At 37.7% G+C, this 17,500-nt stretch overlaps 32 non-coding genes across 32 annotated transcripts in view; all 32 read right to left on the bottom strand.

The window, feature by feature from the left end:
* Positions 1–655: 655 nt before the first annotated feature.
* LOC133164647 (5S ribosomal RNA) lies at positions 656–774 on the bottom strand. The gene has a single exon (XR_009717137.1). It is a non-coding gene; the product is annotated as a 5S ribosomal RNA (ribosomal RNA).
* Positions 775–1,034: 260 nt separating this feature from the next.
* On the bottom strand, positions 1,035–1,153 carry LOC133164842 (5S ribosomal RNA). The gene has a single exon (XR_009717325.1). It is a non-coding gene; the product is annotated as a 5S ribosomal RNA (ribosomal RNA).
* Positions 1,154–1,539: 386 nt separating this feature from the next.
* On the bottom strand, positions 1,540–1,658 carry LOC133164742 (5S ribosomal RNA). The gene has a single exon (XR_009717227.1). It is a non-coding gene; the product is annotated as a 5S ribosomal RNA (ribosomal RNA).
* A 329-nt stretch (positions 1,659–1,987) lies between these two features.
* On the bottom strand, positions 1,988–2,106 carry LOC133164740 (5S ribosomal RNA). The gene has a single exon (XR_009717225.1). It is a non-coding gene; the product is annotated as a 5S ribosomal RNA (ribosomal RNA).
* A 279-nt stretch (positions 2,107–2,385) lies between these two features.
* LOC133163947 (5S ribosomal RNA) lies at positions 2,386–2,504 on the bottom strand. Its single transcript, XR_009716477.1, has one exon. It is a non-coding gene; the product is annotated as a 5S ribosomal RNA (ribosomal RNA).
* A 285-nt stretch (positions 2,505–2,789) lies between these two features.
* Positions 2,790–2,908, bottom strand: LOC133164294 (5S ribosomal RNA). Its single transcript, XR_009716809.1, has one exon. It is a non-coding gene; the product is annotated as a 5S ribosomal RNA (ribosomal RNA).
* Positions 2,909–3,325: 417 nt separating this feature from the next.
* Positions 3,326–3,444, bottom strand: LOC133164005 (5S ribosomal RNA). Its single transcript, XR_009716533.1, has one exon. It is a non-coding gene; the product is annotated as a 5S ribosomal RNA (ribosomal RNA).
* Positions 3,445–3,775: 331 nt separating this feature from the next.
* LOC133164017 (5S ribosomal RNA) lies at positions 3,776–3,894 on the bottom strand. Its single transcript, XR_009716545.1, has one exon. It is a non-coding gene; the product is annotated as a 5S ribosomal RNA (ribosomal RNA).
* A 329-nt stretch (positions 3,895–4,223) lies between these two features.
* On the bottom strand, positions 4,224–4,342 carry LOC133164739 (5S ribosomal RNA). The gene has a single exon (XR_009717224.1). It is a non-coding gene; the product is annotated as a 5S ribosomal RNA (ribosomal RNA).
* Positions 4,343–4,641: 299 nt separating this feature from the next.
* Positions 4,642–4,760, bottom strand: LOC133163946 (5S ribosomal RNA). The gene has a single exon (XR_009716476.1). It is a non-coding gene; the product is annotated as a 5S ribosomal RNA (ribosomal RNA).
* Positions 4,761–5,117: 357 nt separating this feature from the next.
* Positions 5,118–5,236, bottom strand: LOC133164004 (5S ribosomal RNA). Its single transcript, XR_009716532.1, has one exon. It is a non-coding gene; the product is annotated as a 5S ribosomal RNA (ribosomal RNA).
* Positions 5,237–5,517: 281 nt separating this feature from the next.
* On the bottom strand, positions 5,518–5,636 carry LOC133164909 (5S ribosomal RNA). The gene has a single exon (XR_009717388.1). It is a non-coding gene; the product is annotated as a 5S ribosomal RNA (ribosomal RNA).
* Positions 5,637–6,216: 580 nt separating this feature from the next.
* Positions 6,217–6,335, bottom strand: LOC133164738 (5S ribosomal RNA). Its single transcript, XR_009717223.1, has one exon. It is a non-coding gene; the product is annotated as a 5S ribosomal RNA (ribosomal RNA).
* A 341-nt stretch (positions 6,336–6,676) lies between these two features.
* LOC133164737 (5S ribosomal RNA) lies at positions 6,677–6,795 on the bottom strand. Its single transcript, XR_009717222.1, has one exon. It is a non-coding gene; the product is annotated as a 5S ribosomal RNA (ribosomal RNA).
* Positions 6,796–7,044: 249 nt separating this feature from the next.
* On the bottom strand, positions 7,045–7,163 carry LOC133164736 (5S ribosomal RNA). The gene has a single exon (XR_009717221.1). It is a non-coding gene; the product is annotated as a 5S ribosomal RNA (ribosomal RNA).
* Positions 7,164–7,710: 547 nt separating this feature from the next.
* Positions 7,711–7,829, bottom strand: LOC133164483 (5S ribosomal RNA). The gene has a single exon (XR_009716992.1). It is a non-coding gene; the product is annotated as a 5S ribosomal RNA (ribosomal RNA).
* A 2,524-nt stretch (positions 7,830–10,353) lies between these two features.
* LOC133164734 (5S ribosomal RNA) lies at positions 10,354–10,472 on the bottom strand. Its single transcript, XR_009717219.1, has one exon. It is a non-coding gene; the product is annotated as a 5S ribosomal RNA (ribosomal RNA).
* Positions 10,473–10,811: 339 nt separating this feature from the next.
* On the bottom strand, positions 10,812–10,930 carry LOC133164350 (5S ribosomal RNA). The gene has a single exon (XR_009716863.1). It is a non-coding gene; the product is annotated as a 5S ribosomal RNA (ribosomal RNA).
* Positions 10,931–11,691: 761 nt separating this feature from the next.
* LOC133164635 (5S ribosomal RNA) lies at positions 11,692–11,810 on the bottom strand. Its single transcript, XR_009717126.1, has one exon. It is a non-coding gene; the product is annotated as a 5S ribosomal RNA (ribosomal RNA).
* Positions 11,811–12,042: 232 nt separating this feature from the next.
* On the bottom strand, positions 12,043–12,161 carry LOC133164841 (5S ribosomal RNA). The gene has a single exon (XR_009717324.1). It is a non-coding gene; the product is annotated as a 5S ribosomal RNA (ribosomal RNA).
* A 374-nt stretch (positions 12,162–12,535) lies between these two features.
* LOC133164733 (5S ribosomal RNA) lies at positions 12,536–12,654 on the bottom strand. The gene has a single exon (XR_009717218.1). It is a non-coding gene; the product is annotated as a 5S ribosomal RNA (ribosomal RNA).
* Positions 12,655–12,979: 325 nt separating this feature from the next.
* Positions 12,980–13,098, bottom strand: LOC133164732 (5S ribosomal RNA). Its single transcript, XR_009717217.1, has one exon. It is a non-coding gene; the product is annotated as a 5S ribosomal RNA (ribosomal RNA).
* A 311-nt stretch (positions 13,099–13,409) lies between these two features.
* Positions 13,410–13,528, bottom strand: LOC133165024 (5S ribosomal RNA). Its single transcript, XR_009717500.1, has one exon. It is a non-coding gene; the product is annotated as a 5S ribosomal RNA (ribosomal RNA).
* Positions 13,529–13,801: 273 nt separating this feature from the next.
* LOC133164293 (5S ribosomal RNA) lies at positions 13,802–13,920 on the bottom strand. The gene has a single exon (XR_009716808.1). It is a non-coding gene; the product is annotated as a 5S ribosomal RNA (ribosomal RNA).
* A 345-nt stretch (positions 13,921–14,265) lies between these two features.
* LOC133164002 (5S ribosomal RNA) lies at positions 14,266–14,384 on the bottom strand. The gene has a single exon (XR_009716530.1). It is a non-coding gene; the product is annotated as a 5S ribosomal RNA (ribosomal RNA).
* Positions 14,385–14,727: 343 nt separating this feature from the next.
* LOC133164016 (5S ribosomal RNA) lies at positions 14,728–14,846 on the bottom strand. Its single transcript, XR_009716544.1, has one exon. It is a non-coding gene; the product is annotated as a 5S ribosomal RNA (ribosomal RNA).
* Positions 14,847–15,195: 349 nt separating this feature from the next.
* Positions 15,196–15,314, bottom strand: LOC133164731 (5S ribosomal RNA). The gene has a single exon (XR_009717216.1). It is a non-coding gene; the product is annotated as a 5S ribosomal RNA (ribosomal RNA).
* Positions 15,315–15,633: 319 nt separating this feature from the next.
* LOC133165023 (5S ribosomal RNA) lies at positions 15,634–15,752 on the bottom strand. Its single transcript, XR_009717499.1, has one exon. It is a non-coding gene; the product is annotated as a 5S ribosomal RNA (ribosomal RNA).
* A 345-nt stretch (positions 15,753–16,097) lies between these two features.
* Positions 16,098–16,216, bottom strand: LOC133164234 (5S ribosomal RNA). Its single transcript, XR_009716752.1, has one exon. It is a non-coding gene; the product is annotated as a 5S ribosomal RNA (ribosomal RNA).
* A 289-nt stretch (positions 16,217–16,505) lies between these two features.
* LOC133164292 (5S ribosomal RNA) lies at positions 16,506–16,624 on the bottom strand. Its single transcript, XR_009716807.1, has one exon. It is a non-coding gene; the product is annotated as a 5S ribosomal RNA (ribosomal RNA).
* Positions 16,625–16,985: 361 nt separating this feature from the next.
* Positions 16,986–17,104, bottom strand: LOC133164001 (5S ribosomal RNA). The gene has a single exon (XR_009716529.1). It is a non-coding gene; the product is annotated as a 5S ribosomal RNA (ribosomal RNA).
* A 309-nt stretch (positions 17,105–17,413) lies between these two features.
* LOC133164797 (5S ribosomal RNA) overlaps positions 17,414–17,500 on the bottom strand; it is a 119-nt gene continuing 32 nt past the window's right edge. The window contains exon 1 of the ribosomal RNA XR_009717282.1: positions 17,414–17,500. This exon is cut by the window's right edge and continues 32 nt beyond it. This is a non-coding gene — a ribosomal RNA (5S ribosomal RNA).

Genomic DNA, 17,500 nt, shown 5'->3' with positions numbered 1-17,500 from the left:
GCCATTACGACCTGCATTTTGCTGTATATGTCATGAAAAGTGGAAAAACCCTACATGTAAGCGCAATGTGTTGTTTTGGTTTCTTTTACAAAATAAAAACTGCTGCTTTGAGTTCACAGGGAGCCAGCCTCTTTATTCACTGTACATAGTCTGCTCTCTAGCGGTAAAAGACGTAAACTACAATGCTACGGAAGACGCCACACAATATAGGTTGGAAACTCGGGTTATAATTTCAATGTCGGAGTTTAAACTCGGTTTGCAGTTTTCGAATGCCATACGTAATGGGTGTTGTAAGTAAGTAAGTAAGTAAGTAAGTAAGTAAGTAAGTAAGTAAGTAAGTAAGTAAGTAAGTAAGTAAGTAAGTAAGTAAGTAAGTAAGTAAGTAAGTAAGTAAGTAAGTAAGTAGTATGGCCGTAAGGCCGTGATCACACTCAAAATCGTGCATTTTATATATAATGCTACGGATGACGCCAATATAGGTTGGAAACTCGGGTTATAATTTCAATGTCGGAGTTTAAACTCGGCTTGCAGTTTCCGAATGCCATACGTAATGGGTGTTGTAAGTAAGTAAGTAAGTAAGTAAGTAAGTTAGTTAGTAAGTAAGTAAGTAAGTAAGTAAATAAATAAATAAATAAATAAATAAATAAATAAATAAAGCTTACAGCACCTGGTATTCCCAGGCGGTCTCCCATCCAAGTACTAACCAGGCCCAACCCTGCTTAGCTTCCGAGATCGGACGAGATCGGGCGTTCTCAGGGTAGTATGGCCGTAAGCCGTGATCACATTAAAAATCGTGCATTTTATATATAATGCTACGGATGACGCCACAGGTTGGAAACTCGGGTTATAATTTCAATGTCGGAGTTTAAACTCGGCTTGCAGTTTCCGAATGCCATACGTAATGGGTGTTGTAAGTAAGTAAGTAAGTAAGTAAGTAAGTAAGTAAATAAATAAATAAATAAATAAATAAATAAATAAATAAATAAATAAATAAATAAATAAATAAATAAATAAATAAATAAATAAATAAATAAAGCTTACAGCACCTGGCATTCCCAGGCGGTCTCCCATCCAAGTACTAACCAGGCCCGACCCTGCTTAGCTTCCGAGATCGGACGAGATCGGGCGTTCTCAGGGTAGTATGGCCGTAAGCCGTGATCACATTCAAAATCATGCATTTTATAGACACAATCGCCCCTGAAAGGGCGTTTCATGGAAACATGGTTATCATGAAACGTTATTGACAGCTTTTTATGTGGTAGCACAAATTTGCCATTACGACCTGCATTTTGCTGTATATGTCATGAAAAGTGGAAAAACCCTACATGTAAGCGCAATGTGTTGTTTTGGTTTCTTTTACAAATAAAAACTGCTGCTTTGAGTTCACAGGGAGCCAGCCTCTTTATTCACTGTACATAGTCTGCTCTGCAGTTTTCGAATGCCATACGTAATGGGTGTTGTAAGTAAGTAAGTAAGTAAGTAAGTAAGTAAGTAAGTAAGTAAGTAAGTAAGTAAGTAAGTAAGTAAATAAATGAATAAAGCTTACAGCACCTGGTATTCCCAGGCGGTCTCCCATCCAAGTACTAACCAGGCCCGACCCTGCTTAGCTTCCGAGATCGGACGAGATCGGGCGTTCTCAGGGTAGTATGGCCGTAAGCCGTGATCACATTAAAAATCGTGCGTTTTATATATAATGCTACGGATGACGCCACTAGGTTGGAAACTCGGGTTATAATTTCAATGTCGGAGTTTAAACTCGGCTTGCAGTTTCCGAATGCCATACGTAATGGGTGTTGTAAGTAAGTAAGTAAGTAAGTAAGTAAGTAAGTAAGTAAGTAAGTAAGTAAGTAAGTAAGTAAGTAAGTAAGTAAGTAAGTAAGTAAGTAAGTAAGTAAGTAAGTAAGTAAGTAAGTAAGTAAGTAAGTAAGTAAGTAAGTAAGTAAGTAAGTAAGTAAATAAATAAATAAATAAATAAATAAATAAATAAAGCTTACAGCACCTGGTATTCCCAGGCGGTCTCCCATCCAAGTACTAACCAGGCCCGACCCTGCTTAGCTTCCGAGATCGGACGAGATCGGGCGTTCTCAGGGTAGTATGGCCGTAAGCCGTGATCACATTAAAAATCGTGCGTTTTATATATAATGCTACGGATGACGCCACGGTTGGAAACTCGGGTTATAATTTCAATGTCGGAGTTTAAACTCGGCTTGCAGTTTCCGAATGCCATACGTAATGGGTGTTGTAAGTAAGTAAGTAAGTAAGTAAGTAAGTAAGTTAGTAAGTAAGTAAGTAAGTAAGTAAGTAAGTAAGTAAGTAAGTAAGTAAGTAAGTAAGTAAGTAAGTAAGTAAGTAAGTAAATAAATAAATAAATAAATAAATAAATAAAGTTTACAGCACCTGGTATTCCCAGGCGGTCTCCCATCCAAGTACTAACCAGGCCCGACCCTGCTTAGCTTCCGAGATCGGACGAGATCGGGCGTTCTCAGGGTAGTATGGCCGTAAGCCGTGATCACATTAAAAATCGTGCGTTTTATATATAATGCTACGGATGACGCCACTAGGTTGGAAACGCGGGTTATAATTTCAATGTCGGAGTTTAAACTCGGCTTGCAGTTTCCGAATGCCATACGTAATGGGTGTTGTAAGTAAGTAAGTAAGTAAGTAAGTAAGTAAGTAAGTAAGTAAGTAAGTAAGTAAGTAAGTAAGTAAGTAAGTAAGTAAGTAAGTAAGTAAGTAAGTAAGTAAGTAAGTAAGTAAGTAAGTAAGTAAATAAATAAATAAATAAATAAAGCTTACAGCACCTGGTATTCCCAGGCGGTCTCCCATCCAAGTACTAACCAGGCCCAACCCTGCTTAGCTTCCGAGATCGGACGAGATGGGGCGTTCTCAGGGTAGTATGGCCGTAAGCCGTGATCACATTAAAAATCATGCGTTTTATATATAATGCTACGGATGACGCCACTAGGTTGGAAACGCGGGTTATAATTTCAATGTCGGAGTTTAAACTCGGCTTGCAGTTTCCGAATGCCATACGTAATGGGTGTTGTAAGTAAGTAAGTAAGTAAGTAAGTAAGTAAGTAAGTAAGTAAGTAAGTAAGTAAGTAAGTAAGTAAGTAAGTAAGTAAGTAAGTAAGTAAGTAAGTAAGTAAGTAAGTAAGTAAGTAAGTAAGTAAGTAAGTAAGTAAGTAAGTAAGTAAGTAAGTAAGTAAGTAAGTAAGTAAGTAAGTAAGTAAGTAAGTAAGTAAGTAAGTAAGTAAGTAAGTAAGTAAGTAAGTAAGTAAGTAAATAAATAAATAAATAAATAAATAAATAAATAAATAAATAAAGCTTACAGCACCTGGTATTCCCAGGCGGTCTCCCATCCAAGTACTAACCAGGCCCGACCCTACTTAGCTTCCGAGATCAGACGAGATCGGGCGTTCTCAGGGTAGTATGGCCGTAAGCCGTGATCACATTAAAAATCGTGCGTTTTATATATAATGCTACGGATGACGCCACGGTTGGAAACTCGGGTTATAATTTCAATGTCGGAGTTTAAACTCGGCTTGCAGTTTCCGAATGCCATACGTAATGGGTGTTGTAAGTAAGTAAGTAAGTAAGTAAGTAAGTAAGTAAGTAAGTAAGTAAGTAAGTAAGTAAGTAAGTAAGTAAGTAAGTAAGTAAGTAAGTAAGTAAGTAAGTAAGTAAGTAAGTAAGTAAGTAAGTAAGTAAGTAAGTAAGTAAGTAAATAAATAAATAAATAAATAAATAAATAAATAAATAAATAAATAAATAAAGCTTACAGCACCTGGCATTCCCAGGCGGTCTCCCATCCAAGTACTAACCAGGCCCAACCCTGCTTAGCTTTCGAGATCGGACGAGATCGGGCGTTCTCAGGGTAGTATGGCCGTAAGCCGTGATCACATTAAAAATCGTGCGTTTTATATATAATGCTACGGATGACGCCACTAGGTTGGAAACTCGGGTTATAATTTCAATGTCGGAGTTTAAACTCGGCTTGCAGTTTCCGAATGCCATACGTAATGGGTGTTGTAAGTAAGTAAGTAAGTAAGTAAGTAAGTAAGTAAGTAAGTAAGTAAGTAAGTAAGTAAGTAAGTAAGTAAGTAAGTAAGTAAGTAAGTAAGTAAGTAAGTAAGTAAGTAAGTAAGTAAGTAAGTAAGTAAGTAAGTAAGTAAGTAAGTAAGTAAGTAAATAAATAAATAAATAAATAAATAAATAAATAAAGCTTACAGCACCTGGTATTCCCAGGCGGTCTCCCATCCAAGTACTAACCAGGCCCGACCCTGCTTAGCTTCCGAGATCGGACGAGATCGGGCGTTCTCAGGGTAGTATGGCCGTAAGCCGTGATCACATTAAAAATCGTGCGTTTTATATATAATGCTACGGATGACGCCACGGTTGGAAACTCGGGTTATAATTTCAATGTCGGAGTTTAAACTCGGCTTGCAGTTTCCGAATGCCATACGTAATGGGTGTTGTAAGTAAGTAAGTAAGTAAGTAAGTAAGTAAGTAAGTAAGTAAGTAAGTTAGTAAGTAAGTAAGTAAGTAAGTAAGTAAGTAAGTAAATAAATAAATAAATAAATAAATAAATAAATAAATAAATAAATAAATAAATAAATAAATAAATAAATAAATAAATAAAGTTTACAGCACCTGGTATTCCCAGGCGGTCTCCCATCCAAGTACTAACCAGGCCCGACCCTGCTTAGCTTCCGAGATCGGACGAGATCGGGCGTTCTCAGGGTAGTATGGCCGTAAGCCGTGATCACATTAAAAATCGTGCGTTTTATATATAATGCTACGGATGACGCCACTAGGTTGGAAACGCGGGTTATAATTTCAATGTCGGAGTTTAAACTCGGCTTGCAGTTTCCGAATGCCATACGTAATGGGTGTTGTAAGTAAGTAAGTAAGTAAGTAAGTAAGTAAGTAAGTAAGTAAGTAAGTAAGTAAGTAAGTAAGTAAGTAAGTAAGTAAGTAAGTAAGTAAGTAAGTAAGTAAGTAAGTAAGTAAGTAAGTAAGTAAGTAAGTAAGTAAGTAAGTAAGTAAGTAAGTAAATAAATAAATAAATAAATAAATAAATAAATAAATAAATAAATAAATAAATAAATAAATAAAGCTTACAGCACCTGGTATTCCCAGGCGGTCTCCCATCCAAGTACTAACCAGGCCCGACCCTACTTAGCTTCCGAGATCAGACGAGATCGGGCGTTCTCAGGGTAGTATGGCCGTAAGCCGTGATCACATTAAAAATCGTGCGTTTTATATATAATGCTACGGATGACGCCACTCGGTTGGAAACTCGGGTTATAATTTCAATGTCGGAGTTTAAACTCGGCTTGCAGTTTCCGAATGCCATACGTAATGGGTGTTGTAAGTAAGTAAGTAAGTAAGTAAGTAAGTAAGTAAGTAAGTAAGTAAGTAAGTAAGTAAGTAAGTAAGTAAGTAAGTAAGTAAGTAAGTAAGTAAGTAAGTAAGTAAATAAATAAATAAATAAATAAATAAATAAATAAATAAAGCTTACAGCACCTGGTATTCCCAGGCGGTCTCCCATCCAAGTACTAACCAGGCCCGACCCTGCTTGGCTTCCGAGATCGGACGAGATCGGGCGTTCTCAGGGTAGTATGGCCGTAAGCCGTGATCACACTCAAAATCATGCATTTTATAGATACAATCGCCCCTGAAAGGGCGTTTAATGGAAACATGGCTATCATGTAAAGTTACGGACAGCTTTTTATGTGGTAGCACAAATTTGCCATTACGACCTGCATTTTGCTGTATATGTCATGAAAAGTGGAAAAACCCTACATGTAAGCGCAATGTGTTGTTTTGGTTTCTTTTACAAAATAAAAACTGCTGCTTTGAGTTCACAGGGAGCCAGCCTCTTTATTCACTGTACATAGTCTGCTCTCTAGCGGTAAAAGACGTAAACTACAATGCTACGGAAGACGCCACACAATATAGGTTGGAAACTCGGGTTATAATTTCAATGTCGGAGTTTAAACTCGGTTTGCAGTTTTCGAATGCCATACGTAATGGGTGTTGTAAGTAAGTAAGTAAGTAAGTAAGTAAGTAAGTAAGTAAGTAAGTAAGTAAGTAAGTAAGTAAGTAAGTAAGTAAGTAAGTAAGTAAGTAAGTAAGTAAGTAAGTAAGTAAGTAAGTAAGTAAGTAAGTAAGTAAGTAAGTAAGTAAGTAAATAAATAAATAAATAAATAAAGCTTACAGCACCTGGTATTCCCAGGCGGTCTCCCATCCAAGTACTAACCAGGCCCGACCCTGCTTAGCTTCCGAGATCGGACGAGATCGGGCGTTCTCAGGGTAGTATGGCCGTAAGCCGTGATCACATTAAAAATCGTGCGTTTTATATATAATGCTACGGATGACGCCACTAGGTTGGAAACTCGGGTTATAATTTCAATGTCGGAGTTTAAACTCGGCTTGCAGTTTCCGAATGCCATACGTAATGGGTGTTGTAAGTAAGTAAGTAAGTAAGTAAGTAAGTAAGTAAGTAAGTAAGTAAGTAAGTAAGTAAGTAAGTAAGTAAGTAAGTAAGTAAGTAAGTAAGTAAGTAAGTAAGTAAGTAAGTAAGTAAGTAAGTAAGTAAGTAAGTAAGTAAGTAAGTAAATAAATAAATAAATAAATAAATAAATAAATAAATAAATAAATAAATAAATAAAGCTTACAGCACCTGGTATTCCCAGGCGGTCTCCCATCCAAGTACTAACCAGGCCCGACCCTGCTTAGCTTCCGAGATCGGACGAGATCGGGCGTTCTCAGGGTAGTATGGCCGTAAGCCGTGATCACATTAAAAATCGTGCGTTTTATACATAATGCTACGGATGACGCCACTAGGTTGGAAACGCGGGTTATAATTTCAATGTCGGAGTTTAAACTCGGCTTGCAGTTTCCGAATGCCATACGTAATGGGTGTTGTAAGTAAGTAAGTAAGTAAGTAAGTAAGTAAGTAAGTAAGTAAGTAAGTAAGTAAGTAAATAAATAAATAAATAAATAAATAAATAAATAAATAAATAAATAAATAAATAAAGCTTACAGCACCTGGTATTCCCAGGCGGTCTCCCATCCAAGTACTAACCAGGCCCGACCCTGCTTAGCTTCCGAGATCGGACGAGATCGGGCGTTCTCAGGGTAGTATGGCCGTAAGCCGTGATCACATTCAAAATCATGCATTTTATAGACACAATCGCCCCTGAAAGGGCGTTTCATGGAAACATGGTTATCATGAAACGTTATTGACAGCTTTTTATGTGGTAGCACAAATTTGCCATTACGACCTGCATTTTGCTGTATATGTCATGAAAAGTGGAAAAACCCTACATGTAAGCGCAATGTGTTGTTTTGGTTTCTTTTACAAATAAAAACTGCTGCTTTGAGTTCACAGGGAGCCAGCCTCTTTATTCACTGTACATAGTCTGCTCTCTAGCGGTAAAAGACGTGAACTACAATGCTACGGATGACGCCACACAATATAGGTTGGAAACTCGGGTTATAATTTCAATGTCGGAGTTTAAACTCGGTTTGCAGTTTCCGAATGCCATACGTAATGGGTGTTGTAAGTAAGTAAGTAAGTAAGTAAGTAAGTAAGTAAGTAAGTAAGTAAGTAAGTAAGTAAATAAATAAATAAATAAATAAATAAATAAATAAATAAATAAATAAATAAATAAATAAATAAATAAATAAATAAATAAATAAAGCTTCCAGCAACTGGTATTCCCAGGCGGTCTCCCATCCAAGTACTAACCAGGCCCGACCCTGCTTAGCTTCCGAGATCGGACGAGATCGGGCGTTCTCAGGGTAGTATGGCCGTAAGCCGTGATCACATTAAAAATCGTGCGTTTTATATATAATGCTACGGATGACGCCACTAGGTTGGAAACGCGGGTTATAATTTCAATGTCGGAGTTTAAACTCGGCTTGCAGTTTCCGAATGCCATACCTAATGGGTGTTGTAAGTAAGTAAGTAAGTAAGTAAGTAAATAAATAAATAAATAAATAAATAAATAAATAAATAAATAAATAAATAAATAAATAAATAAATAAATAAATAAATAAATAAATAAATAAATAAATAAATAAATAAATAAAGCTTACAGCACCTGGTATTCCCAGGCGGTCTCCCATCCAAGTACTACCGTTTTTTTCCGTGTATAGTGCGCCCCCATGTATAGTACGCACCCCTAAAAATGGCATGCTGATGCTGGAAAAAAGCTTGTACCCATGTATAATACGCACCCAATATTTATGAATTTTTAAAAAAAAAATTTTAATTTTTTTTTTTTTTTTTTTTTAAGTCCCAATGATTGTCACACACGCAGGGAGGCAATGGGTCCCATTTTTATAGTCTTTGGTATGGTCTTAACTAGGCTGGATGTAATTTTTTTTGTTGGCGTTGATTTCTCCGACTGCCCGTAAACGCACCACCGCGCACGGGAAAGAGGCGGCTCTGTATGGGAGAGACGTTGAAGAGGAATAAAAACACCCTTGGAAACCAAAACTTGCCCCTCGTCGTGACTCGGAGCCGCAACAAATGTTTCGGATTTGTGTAGGGTACATTGTGAGACAGCAAACGAGCAGGTGATCGAGCAAGCCTTGTCTGATACGAGAGCATTGCGGTCGCATGGAGCGTGTTTGAAGTGAACAGCAGAGAAGAAAGGAACAAGGCAAAGTGTTGTGAAATAAAATGCACAGAACGGATGCGCAAGACACGTCAGCTATATAAAGAGCGAGAGTTGTTTTCTTCCTATTAGTTTCAATTCACAGTTTAATTAGCAGTTTCAATCAGCAAATAACAAAATGCGTATTACAGGTAATATTTTATTTCACAACACTTTGCCTTGTTCCTTTGGTCTCTGCTGTTCATCCTAAAACACAAAGGCGCTCTTTAAGCAATGCGACAGTGAGCGCCCGGCGCGCTGCACCAAATTAAGCTCCCTGCGCAGTGCGCACTGAGGTCCACTTAAATTTTAGAAAGTACATCAGGACTTTAAAAATATCTTCTAAATTTCAGCGACGGCTCTGTCACACTAATGCGACCAGCGCGGTGCAGTTGGGCGGTCGGCGGCGCGCTACGGTTGAGCGTTCTCTCTCGCGCTCTCTCTCTCTCTCTCTCTCGCTCTCGCACACACGCACACGCGCACACACGCAAACCGGATATCATACGGAGGCCGCCATTACAGATGCGCAGAACGGATGCGCAAGACACGTCAGCTATATAAAGAGCGAGAGTTCAGTTCTCTACCTAAATCCGTATTACAGGTAATATTTTATTTCACAACACTTTGCCTTGTTCCTTTCTTCTCTGCTGTTCACTTCAAACACGCTCCATGCGACCGCAATGCTCTCGTATCAGACAAGGCTCGCTCGATCACCTGCTCGTTTGCTGTCTCACAATGTACCCTACACAAATCCGAAACATTTGTTGCGGCTCCGAGTCACGACGAGGGGCAAGTTTTGGTTTCCAAGGGTGTTTTTATTCCTCTTCAACGTCTCTCCCATACAGAGCCGCCTCTTTCCCGTGCGCGGTGGTGCGTTTACGGGCAGTCGGAGAAATCAACGCCAACAAAAAAAATGACATCCAGCCTAGTTAAGACCATACCAAAGACTATAAAAATGGGACCCATTGCCTCCCTGCGTGTGTGACGATCATTGGGACTTAAAAAAAAAAAAAAAAAAAAAAAAAATTAAAATTTTTTTTGTACCCATGTATAATGCGCACCCCAGATTTTAGGACAATAAATTAGTTAAATTTTGCGCACTATACACGGAAAAAAACGGTAACCAGGCCCGACCCTGCTTAGCTTCCGAGATCGGACGAGATCGGGCGTTCTCAGGGTAGTATGGCCGTAAGCCGTGATCACATTCAAAATCATGCATTTTATAGACACAATCGCCCCTGAAAGGGCGGTTCATGGAAACATGGTTATCATGAAACGTTATTGACAGCTTTTTATGTGGTAGCACAAATTTGCCATTACGACCTGCATTTTGCTGTATATGTCATGAAAAGTGGAAAAACCCTACATGTAAGCGCAATGTGTTGTTTTGGTTTCTTTTACAAATAAAAACTGCTGCTTTGAGTTCACAGGGAGCCAGCCTCTTTATTCACTGTACATAGTCTGCTCTCTAGCGGTAAAAGACGTGAACTACAATGCTACGGATGACGCCACACAATATAGGTTGGAAACTCGGGTTATAATTTCAATGTCGGAGTTTAAACTCGGTTTGCAGTTTCCGAATGCCATACGTAATGGGTGTTGTAAGTAAGTAAGTAAGTAAGTAAGTAAGTAAGTAAGTAAATAAATAAATAAATAAATAAATAAATTAATTAATTAATAAAGCTTACAGCACCTGGTATTCCCAGGCGGTCTCCCATCCAAGTACTAACCAGGCCCGACCCTGCTTAGCTTCCGAGATCGGACGAGATCGGGCGTTCTCAGGGTAGTATGGCCGTAAGCCGTGATCACATTAAAAATTGTGCATTTTATATATAATGCTACGGATGACGCCACAGGTTGGAAACTCGGGTTATATTTCAATGTCGGAGTTTAAACTCGGCTTGCAGTTTCCGAATGCCATACGTAATGGGTGTTGTAAGTAAGTAAGTAAGTAAGTAAGTAAGTAAGTAAGTAAGTAAGTAAGTAAGTAAGTAAGTAAGTAAGTAAGTAAGTAAGTAAGTAAGTAAGTAAGTAAGTAAGTAAGTAAGTAAGTAAGTAAGTAAGTAAGTAAGTAAGTAAGTAAGTAAGTAAGTAAGTAAGTAAGTAAGTAAGTAAGTAAATAAATAAATAAATAAATAAAGCTTACAGCACCTGGTATTCCCAGGGGGTCTCCCATCCAAGTACTAACCAGGCCCGACCCTGCTTGGCTTCTGAGATCGGACGAGATCGGGCGTTCTCAGGGTAGTATGGCCGTAAGCCGTGATCACACTCAAAATCATGCATTTTATAGATACAATCGCCCCTGAAAGGGCGTTTAATGGAAACATGGCTATCATGTAAAGTTACGGACAGCTTTTTATGTGGTAGCACAAATTTGCCATTACGACCTGCATTTTGCTGTATATGTCATGAAAAGTGGAAAAACCCTACATGTAAGCGCAATGTGTTGTTTTGGTTTCTTTTACAAAATAAAAACTGCTGCTTTGAGTTCACAGGGAGCCAGCCTCTTTATTCACTGTACATAGTCTGCTCTCTAGCGGTAAAAGACGTAAACTACAATGCTACGGAAGACGCCACACAATATAGGTTGGAAACTCGGGTTATAATTTCAATGTCGGAGTTTAAACTCGGTTTGCAGTTTTCGAATGCCATACGTAATGGGTGTTGTAAGTAAGTAAGTAAGTAAGTAAGTAAGTAAGTAAGTAAGTAAGTAAGTAAGTAAGTAAGTAAGTAAGTAAGTAAGTAAGTAAGTAAGTAAGTAAGTAAGTAGTATGGCCGTAAGGCCGTGATCACACTCAAAATCGTGCATTTTATATATAATGCTACGGATGACGCCAATATAGGTTGGAAACTCGGGTTATAATTTCAATGTCGGAGTTTAAACTCGGCTTGCAGTTTCCGAATGCCATACGTAATGGGTGTTGTAAGTAAGTAAGTAAGTAAGTAAGTAAGTTAGTTAGTAAGTAAGTAAGTAAGTAAATAAATAAATAAATAAATAAATAAATAAATAAATAAATAAAGCTTACAGCACCTGGTATTCCCAGGCGGTCTCCCATCCAAGTACTAACCAGGCCCAACCCTGCTTAGCTTCCGAGATCGGACGAGATCGGGCGTTCTCAGGGTAGTATGGCCGTAAGCCGTGATCACATTAAAAATCGTGCATTTTATATATAATGCTACGGATGACGCCACAGGTTGGAAACTCGGGTTATAATTTCAATGTCGGAGTTTAAACTCGGCTTGCAGTTTCCGAATGCCATACGTAATGGGTGTTGTAAGTAAGTAAGTAAGTAAGTAAGTAAGTAAGTAAATAAATAAATAAATAAATAAATAAATAAATAAATAAATAAATAAATAAATAAATAAATAAAGCTTACAGCACCTGGCATTCCCAGGCGGTCTCCCATCCAAGTACTAACCAGGCCCGACCCTGCTTAGCTTCCGAGATCGGACGAGATCGGGCGTTCTCAGGGTAGTATGGCCGTAAGCCGTGATCACATTCAAAATCATGCATTTTATAGACACAATCGCCCCTGAAAGGGCGTTTCATGGAAACATGGTTATCATGAAACGTTATTGACAGCTTTTTATGTGGTAGCACAAATTTGCCATTACGACCTGCATTTTGCTGTATATGTCATGAAAAGTGGAAAAACCCTACATGTAAGCGCAATGTGTTGTTTTGGTTTCTTTTACAAATAAAAACTGCTGCTTTGAGTTCACAGGGAGCCAGCCTCTTTATTCACTGTACATAGTCTGCTCTGCAGTTTTCGAATGCCATACGTAATGGGTGTTGTAAGTAAGTAAGTAAGTAAGTAAGTAAGTAAGTAAGTAAGTAAGTAAGTAAGTAAATAAATAAATAAAGCTTACAGCACCTGGTATTCCCAGGCGGTCTCCCATCCAAGTACTAACCAGGCCCGACCCTGCTTAGCTTCCGAGATCGGACGAGATCGGGCGTTCTCAGGGTAGTATGGCCGTAAGCCGTGATCACATTAAAAATCGTGCGTTTTATATATAATGCTACGGATGACGCCACTAGGTTGGAAACTCGGGTTATAATTTCAATGTCGGAGTTTAAACTCGGCTTGCAGTTTCCGAATGCCATACGTAATGGGTGTTGTAAGTAAGTAAGTAAGTAAGTAAGTAAGTAAGTAAGTAAGTAAGTAAGTAAGTAAGTAAGTAAGTAAGTAAGTAAGTAAGTAAGTAAGTAAGTAAGTAAGTAAGTAAGTAAGTAAGTAAGTAAGTAAGTAAGTAAGTAAGTAAGTAAGTAAGTAAGTAAATAAATAAATAAATAAATAAATAAATAAAGCTTACAGCACCTGGTATTCCCAGGCGGTCTCCCATCCAAGTACTAACCAGGCCCGACCCTGCTTAGCTTCCGAGATCGGACGAGATCGGGCGTTCTCAGGGTAGTATGGCCGTAAGCCGTGATCACATTAAAAATCGTGCGTTTTATATATAATGCTACGGATGACGCCACGGTTGGAAACTCGGGTTATAATTTCAATGTCGGAGTTTAAACTCGGCTTGCAGTTTCCGAATGCCATACGTAATGGGTGTTGTAAGTAAGTAAGTAAGTAAGTAAGTAAGTAAGTTAGTAAGTAAGTAAGTAAGTAAGTAAGTAAGTAAGTAAGTAAGTAAGTAAGTAAGTAAGTAAGTAAGTAAGTAAGTAAGTAAGTAAGTAAGTAAATAAATAAATAAATAAATAAATAAATAAATAAATAAATAAATAAATAAAGTTTACAGCACCTGGTATTCCCAGGCGGTCTCCCATCCAAGTACTAACCAGGCCCGACCCTGCTTAGCTTCCGAGATCGGACGAGATCGGGCGTTCTCAGGGTAGTATGGCCGTAAGCCGTGATCACATTAAAAATCGTGCGTTTTATATATAATGCTACGGATGACGCCACTCGGTTGGAAACGCGGGTTATAATTTCAATGTCGGAGTTTAAACTCGGCTTGCAGTTTCCGAATGCCATACGTAATGGGTGTTGTAAGTAAGTAAGTAAGTAAGTAAGTAAGTAAGTAAGTAAGTAAGTAAGTAAGTAAGTAAGTAAGTAAGTAAGTAAGTAAGTAAGTAAGTAAGTAAGTAAGTAAGTAAGTAAGTAAATAAATAAATAAATAAATAAAGCTTACAGCACCTGGTATTCCCAGGCGGTCTCCCATCCAAGTACTAACCAGGCCCAACCCTGCTTAGCTTCCGAGATCGGACGAGATGGGGCGTTCTCAGGGTAGTATGGCCGTAAGCCGTGATCACATTAAAAATCATGCGTTTTATATATAATGCTACGGATGACGCCACTAGGTTGGAAACGCGGGTTATAATTTCAATGTCGGAGTTTAAACTCGGCTTGCAGTTTCCGAATGCCATACGTAATGGGTGTTGTAAGTAAGTAAGTAAGTAAGTAAGTAAGTAAGTAAGTAAGTAAGTAAGTAAGTAAGTAAGTAAGTAAGTAAGTAAGTAAGTAAGTAAGTAAGTAAGTAAGTAAGTAAGTAAGTAAGTAAGTAAGTAAGTAAGTAAGTAAGTAAGTAAGTAAGTAAGTAAGTAAATAAATAAATAAATAAATAAATAAATAAATAAATAAATAAATAAAGCTTACAGCACCTGGTATTCCCAGGCGGTCTCCCATCCAAGTACTAACCAGGCCCGACCCTACTTAGCTTCCGAGATCAGACGAGATCGGGCGTTCTCAGGGTAGTATGGCCGTAAGCCGTGATCACATTAAAAATCGTGCGTTTTATATATAATGCTACGGATGACGCCACGGTTGGAAACTCGGGTTATAATTTCAATGTCGGAGTTTAAACTCGGCTTGCAGTTTCCGAATGCCATACGTAATGGGTGTTGTAAGTAAGTAAGTAAGTAAGTAAGTAAGTAAGTAAGTAAGTAAGTAAGTAAGTAAGTAAGTAAGTAAGTAAGTAAGTAAGTAAGTAAGTAAGTAAGTAAGTAAGTAAGTAAGTAAGTAAGTAAGTAAGTAAGTAAGTAAGTAAGTAAGTAAGTAAATAAATAAATAAATAAATAAATAAATAAATAAATAAATAAATAAATAAATAAAGCTTACAGCACCTGGCATTCCCAGGCGGTCTCCCATCCAAGTACTAACCAGGCCCAACCCTGCTTAGCTTTCGAGATCGGACGAGATCGGGCGTTCTCAGGGTAGTATGGCCGTAAGCCGTGATCACATTAAAAATCGTGCGTTTTATATATAATGCTACGGATGACGCCACTAGGTTGGAAACTCGGGTTATAATTTCAATGTCGGAGTTTAAACTCGGCTTGCAGTTTCCGAATGCCATACGTAATGGGTGTTGTAAGTAAGTAAGTAAGTAAGTAAGTAAGTAAGTAAGTAAGTAAGTAAGTAAGTAAGTAAGTAAGTAAGTAAGTAAGTAAGTAAGTAAGTAAGTAAGTAAGTAAGTAAGTAAGTAAGTAAGTAAGTAAGTAAGTAAGTAAGTAAGTAAGTAAGTAAGTAAGTAAGTAAGTAAGTAAATAAATAAATAAATAAATAAATAAATAAATAAATAAAGCTTACAGCACCTGGTATTCCCAGGCGGTCTCCCATCCAAGTACTAACCAGGCCCGACCCTGCTTAGCTTCCGAGATCGGACGAGATCGGGCGTTCTCAGGGTAGTATGGCCGTAAGCCGTGATCACATTAAAAATCGTGCGTTTTATATATAATGCTACGGATGACGCCACGGTTGGAAACTCGGGTTATAATTTCAATGTCGGAGTTTAAACTCGGCTTGCAGTTTCCGAATGCCATACGTAATGGGTGTTGTAAGTAAGTAAGTAAGTAAGTAAGTAAGTAAGTAAGTAAGTAAGTAAGTAAGTAAGTAAGTAAGTTAGTAAGTAAGTAAGTAAGTAAGTAAGTAAGTAAGTAAGTAAGTAAATAAATAAATAAATAAATAAATAAATAAATAAATAAATAAATAAATAAATAAATAAATAAATAAATAAATAAAGTTTACAGCACCTGGTATTCCCAGGCGGTCTCCCATCCAAGTACTAACCAGGCCCGACCCTGCTTAGCTTCCGAGATCGGACGAGATCGGGCGTTCTCAGGGTAGTATGGCCGTAAGCCGTGATCACATTAAAAATCGTGCGTTTTATATATAATGCTACGGATGACGCCACTAGGTTGGAAACGCGGGTTATAATTTCAATGTCGGAGTTTAAACTCGGCTTGCAGTTTCCGAATGCCATACGTAATGGGTGTTGTAAGTAAGTAAGTAAGTAAGTAAGTAAGTAAGTAAGTAAGTAAGTAAGTAAGTAAGTAAGTAAGTAAGTAAGTAAGTAAGTAAGTAAGTAAGTAAGTAAGTAAGTAAGTAAGTAAGTAAGTAAGTAAGTAAGTAAGTAAGTAAGTAAGTAAGTAAGTAAGTAAGTAAGTAAGTAAGTAAGTAAGTAAGTAAATAAATAAATAAATAAAGCTTACAGCACCTGGTATTCCCAGGCGGTCTCCCATCCAAGTACTAACCAGGCCCAACCCTGCTTAGCTTCCGAGATCGGACGAGATGGGGCGTTATCAGGGTAGTATGGCCGTAAGCCGTGATCACATTAAAAATCATGCGTTTTATATATAATGCTACGGATGACGCCACTAGGTTGGAAACGCGGGTTATAATTTCAATGTCGGAGTTTAAACTCGGCTTGCAGTTTCCGAATGCCATACGTAATGGGTGTTGTAAGTAAGTAAGTAAGTAAGTAAGTAAGTAAGTAAGTAAGTAAGTAAGTAAGTAAGTAAGTAAGTAAGTAAGTAAGTAAGTAAGTAAGTAAGTAAGTAAGTAAGTAAATAAATAAATAAATAAATAAATAAATAAATAAATAAATAAATAAAGCTTACAGCACCTGGTATTCCCAGGCGGTCTCCCATCCAAGTACTAACCAGGCCCAACCCTGCTTAGCTTCCGAGATCGGACGAGATGGGGCGTTCTCAGGGTAGTATGGCCGTAAGCCGTGATCACATTAAAAATCATGCGTTTTATATATAATGCTACGGATGACGCCACTAGGTTGGAAACGCGGGTTATAATTTCAATGTCGGAGTTTAAACTCGGCTTGCAGTTTCCGAATGCCATACGTAATGGGTGTTGTAAGTAAGTAAGTAAGTAAGTAAGTAAGTAAGTAAGTAAGTAAGTAAGTAAGTAAGTAAGTAAGTAAGTAAGTAAGTAAGTAAGTAAGTAAGTAAGTAAGTAAGTAAGTAAGTAAGTAAGTAAGTAAGTAAGTAAGTAAGTAAGTAAGTAAGTAAATAAATAAATAAATAAATAAATAAATAAATAAATAAATAAATAAATAAATAAATAAATAAATAAATAAAGCTTACAGCACCTGGTATTCCCAGGCGGTCTCCCATCCAAGTACTAACCAGGCCCGACCCTACTTAGCTTCCGAGATCAGACGAGATCGGGCGTTCTCAGGGTAGTATGGCCGTAAGCCGTGATCACATTAAAAATCGTGCGTTTTATATATAATGCTACGGATGACGCCACTCGGTTGGAAACTCGGGTTATAATTTCAATGTCGGAGTTTAAACTCGGCTTGCAGTTTCCGAATGCCATACGTAATGGGTGTTGTAAGTAAGTAAGTAAGTAAGTAAGTAAGTAAGTAAGTAAGTAAGTAAGTAAGTAAGTAAGTAAGTAAGTAAGTAAGTAAGTAAGTAAGTAAGTAAGTAAGTAAGTAAGTAAGTAAGTAAGTAAATAAATAAATAAATAAATAAATAAATAAATAAATAAATAAATAAATAAAGCTTACAGCACCTGGCATTCCCAGGCGGTCTCCCATCCAAGTACTAACCAGGCCCAACCCTGCTTAGCTTCCGAGATCGGACGAGA

Source organism: Syngnathus typhle, linkage group LG12 (assembly GCF_033458585.1).
Source record: "Syngnathus typhle isolate RoL2023-S1 ecotype Sweden linkage group LG12, RoL_Styp_1.0, whole genome shotgun sequence".
NCBI classification, from domain to species: domain Eukaryota; kingdom Metazoa; phylum Chordata; class Actinopteri; order Syngnathiformes; family Syngnathidae; genus Syngnathus; species Syngnathus typhle.
This window is presented reverse-complemented; position numbering and strand designations above follow the sequence as displayed.